General features: G+C 43.4%; 1 protein-coding gene across 3 annotated transcripts in view; it reads right to left on the bottom strand.

The window, feature by feature from the left end:
• The window catches only part of afap1 (actin filament associated protein 1), a 134353-nt gene that overhangs the window by 29222 nt on the left and 100392 nt on the right, over window positions 1–4739 (bottom strand). The window lies entirely within an intron of this gene.

The raw sequence follows: 4739 nt of genomic DNA, 5'->3' as shown, positions 1-4739 counted from the left end.
AAAAACTAATTTTTTTGTAATATTAATAATAAAGAATTCTACTGATAGAGAACTTTAAATTTGGAAAATCTAAAAGTACTGCATTTCAGGATTCATAAAAACAAAATGAATGAACAAAAATAAAAACTAAAATCAGTTAAGGCCTTGGTGTAGCTAAAGAAGCAGATGGATGAAGGTCTGTTTTTATATAAACCTGAGTGTCATCTACATAGCAGCGGAAGGATATTCCATGGCGGCTGTCCAAGTGGTAGGAAATGAAAAGTGTCGGTCAAGTGTCAGCAGATCTGAAGAAGCCTCTGACCAAAGACAATCTGTTGTAGTGTGACAGTCTGATGAAGAGGGTGCTCAGGATTGCCCATAATGCTCTTCATTTGATGACATCTTTCTTTGCACAATCATCTCCACAGGCTCTAGGGAATTAGCTTGTTGAGTTACTTGCTCTGGTGCTGCTTCTTCAACGAATGACAACAGAAGAGGTGACACTCAACAACAGACTTATAGAAGATCTGCAGCATCTCGTTGCAGACATTGAATTATCTTCTTCGTCTGCTCTGTCCTTTCTTGTAGATGGCTGCACTGTTGCATCTCCAATCTAGTCCTTTGTCAAGGTGAACCCCAAGGCATTTATATTCCTCCACCTCCTCCACTTCTTCTCGCATGATAAAAATAGTGTTGGACCTGTTCCTGTTTCTCCTGAAATTAACTATCATCTCCTTTGTTTTGTTCACATTCAAGATTAAATGATTGTTCCCACACCATGCCACAAATCAGTCTACCAACTCTCTGTACTCAGCTTCCTGTCCATCTCTAATACACCCAACAATTGCAGAGTCATCTGAGTATTTCTGTAGATGACAGCAGTCTGACTTGTGCTGGAAGTCTGAGGTGTGAACAGGAATGGTGAGAGTACAGTCCCCTGTTGTGCCCCTGTGCTGCTGACCACCTAGTTAGACACACAGTCCTTCAGTTTCACAAGCTGTGGTCTGTTTGTCAGGTAGTCTTTGATCCAGGYGATTGTTGAGGCCTCCACCGGAGTCTTCTGGAGTTTCAGACAAAGTAAATCAGGCTGAATTGTGTTAAAAGCACTGGAGAAATCAAAGAACATGATCCTCACAGTGTTGCCTGCTTTGTCCAGATGACAGTGGGTTTGTTGAAGCAGGTGTATGATGGCGTCGTCAACTCAAACTCCATGACGATAAGCAAAATGCAGGGGGTCCTGATGTGTGCTTGTGTGCTTACTCAACGGGAGTCTCTCTAGGACCTTCATGATGGGATGTCAGGGCAACAGGTCTACAGTCGTTGAGGGTAGATGGGTGAGTTTTCTTTGGTACTGGAACCAGACAGGATGTCTTCAATAACACTGTTCGGTAAAAGTTCTGGGATGAATAATAAATAAATAAAGAGTCCAGTTTAGAGGTGGATAATAATAGGTTGCCATTGTTCATGGCAATCCTAATAATAAAAAAATCATTTTTAATGCAGGTCGTCTATGACTTTTTTAATTGCGGGGGGGGGGGTCCTCAATTATGGCTAGGGGGGCGCTGGCCCAAAAAAGGTTGAGAACCACTGCTTTACAGCTTCCTTCTGTAAACCTCCTTGCCCTCTCTGATCTTGACTTTAAACTGCTTCTGTATATTTCTCAATAATTCCCTCTCCCTGAACACTCTTTTGTTCTTGTTTAGCAGTTCCTTCAGGTCATAGGTGATCCAAGGTTTGTTAATGGGGAAGCATCTCACAGTTTTGGTTGGGATGGTGTTGTTACACAGAACAAGTGTTTTATATTCTAAGCAGAGATACACAAGACTGTGATCTGATTTGCCAGGAGGAGGTCTTGCTTTACAGATATATGAATCCTTGATATTTATATAAAATATATCCAGCATTTTGAAGTGGCCGGGATGAGGATCAGTGCTTCCAAATCCGAGACCGTGGTCTTGAGCCAGAAACCGGTTGCGTGTCACCTCCGGGTCGAGGAGCAGGTCCTGCCCCAAGTGGAGGAGTTCAAGTATCTCCGGGTCTTGGTCACAAATGAGAGAAAAATGAAGCGGGAGATCGACATGCGGATTGGTGCTGCTTCTGCAGTGATGTGGGCGCTGTACCGGTCTGTCGTGGTGAAGCGGGAGCTGAGCCAGAACGCAATGCTCTTGTTTACCTGTCGGTCTACGTTCCTACCCTCATCTATGGTCACGAGCTTTGGGTAGTGACTGAAACAACGAGATTGTGGATACAAGCARCCAAAATGAGTTTCCTCCGCAGGGTGTCTGGGCTCTCCCTCAGAGATAGGGTGAGGAGCCCAGTCATCCAGGAGGGACTCAGAGTAGAACCGCTGCTCCTCCACATCAAGAGGAGCCAGTTGAGGTGGCTCGGGCATCTGGTTAGGATGCCTCCTGGACGCCTCCCTGGTGAGGTGTTCCGGGCATGTCCCACTGGGAGGAGGCCCAGAGGAAGACCCAGGACACGCTGGAGGGGCTATGTCTATCGGCTGGTCTGGGAACACCTTGGGATTCCCTGGGATGAGCTGGCCCAAGTGGCTGGGGAGAGGGAAGTCTGGGTCTCTCTGCTTAGGCTGCTGCCCCATGACCCGATCCTGGATAAGTGGAAGAAAAAGAACGGACGGACAGATATCCATCATTTTGATTTCTCTGGTAGAGCAGATGACAAAATGTTGGAATGTTGGAAGTGTAGCAGAATGTGAGACATGGTTAAAATCACCAGACATTGCCACAAATGCACTAGGGTGTTTTGTCTGTAGCTTAGCACCCACTGAGCTGATGACATGACATGTTGTGTCCTCAACAGCTAATGGTGGAATGTAAACAGTTGCCAAAATAACACTGGTGAATTCTTTTGGTAAATAATACGATTTAAAGCTTACTGCTCAGTCCTATATATTAATTGATGTTGTGATCAATGGTATTAAATGCTGACAACAAGTCAAGATTGATTAAAAGAGATGGTGAGTCTGCATCTGCTGCCATCAACAGGTCATTGGTGACTCAAATCATAGCTACTTCAGAGGAGTGTGAAGCGTGGAAACTGGATAGAAACTTTTCAAACAGATGATTTGAATTGAGGTAATTATTTAGTTGTGCAGCAAAAACTTTCTCCAGAACTTCTGAGAAGAAGAGGAGGTTGGCTATTTGTCCGTAGTTTGTAAAAAATTCTAGATCCAGACAGTTTTTTTTTTCAGGGGAGGTTTAGTGATGGCAGCATTTAAGTGGTGCTAGAATAGAACTAGACTGAAAAGAAATTTAGTGATGATGCTGATTGGTGGACTGATGGTTGAAATATTTGTCTTGACTAGACTTGAAGGGAAAGGGTCCAGGGAACATGTAGTGGGCTTCATCTTTCTGACAATGTCTAGGATCTCCTGCTGAGAGTCAGGAGAGAAGGACCAGAGGGGCTGCTGTTGGTGCAGATGGTGAGAAGCAACGTATCCAGAAGGTAAAATTCAGAAGAAAATCTTAAAAGTTGCTTGGTGGGGGCAAAATTCACTCTTGGGTATAGGAGGACAGATAAAGTCTACAAAATTGAAACACAAAAATTAACACATATTCCAGGGAGAGGGAGGGGGGGAGAGCGAGAGCGAGAGTGAGAGAGAGCGAGAGYGAGAGAGATGATTGATCAATCATGATCAATCATCATGATGATTCATGATGATTGATCATGTTGATGTAGGGGGACACAGATCCACCTTCAGCTACAGAACTGAAGTCCAACTGCCTCCTCTGTTTTCTACATTCATGTCCTGGATGACTAAGAATTGACACCAACACACGATGCTAATGGTGGTACCAACATGTTGGATCGGATCCAGATTCATTGTTTTCCATAACTCTAAACCTTTTGGTTCAGCACATTTCTTTTAGACTTTAACCCCAACACTCACTTCCTTCTGCTTTCATTTGGAGGCCTTTTGGCCTGAAATGAAAAACACCCACAGATATGAAACAGTGGAAATGTTTTTAAATATTTAAGAGTATTATTACATGGACACTGAAGGGGTTTCTGTTGTATTTTTTGACAACGTCTTCCACAGCTAAAATCCTCTTGCTGTTACTTTTGGGTCAAGATGACCCATAGCTAAGTCTATTTCACAGAGGTTAAGCTACAATCTCATGTGGTAGTTGCTGACAGTCCTCCATAACACAAACTCCAAGCTTGGCACCTGTGATATTGCCTGAAAGTGTACAGGATGTTATTTTGAAGGTTTGTGCATGAACTAGTAGAAACAGATGCCAGCTGATCCTCCCAGTAGGTTTACACAATCAGATGTGTCAATCAGCGCTCCACACTGCACTTCGGCTGCTGACAGAAAATCATTTTCAGACCAAAAGCTGCACAAATCAACCAATCAGAGCTGAGAAAAAAGCAACTGACAAGGAAAGCACCCTGAGCCAACAGATGAGATCAGATTTGTCTGCAGAGGATTCTGGTCAATGGAGCAAACACGCAGTATATAATCCCACCTGTTTCAGCTTTTTTTGTTTTGTTTTGTTTTTGAGGGGAGGGGAGGGGTCATTTTTCAGACTGTTTGTGTTGTCTCCAGATGAAAGATGTCTCTCAGAGGGACTCCACCCTGAATCAGGAGGCATGCAACGTCACTAATCTCAGAATCTGATTTAAAATGTTAACAGCTGCTGTTGTTTCTGAGACACACTAGTTATCAATAAACTGTACTGAATTACAATAACTATAGGGAATTTGGGATTTTCATTAGTTGTCAGTTATATATATAT

Source organism: Austrofundulus limnaeus, unplaced genomic scaffold, assembly GCF_001266775.1.
Source record: "Austrofundulus limnaeus strain Quisiro unplaced genomic scaffold, Austrofundulus_limnaeus-1.0 Scaffold169, whole genome shotgun sequence".
Taxonomy (NCBI): Eukaryota; Metazoa; Chordata; class Actinopteri; order Cyprinodontiformes; family Rivulidae; genus Austrofundulus; species Austrofundulus limnaeus.
Note: the sequence above shows the minus strand (reverse complement) of the source record. Positions and strands in the feature narration are given on the sequence as shown.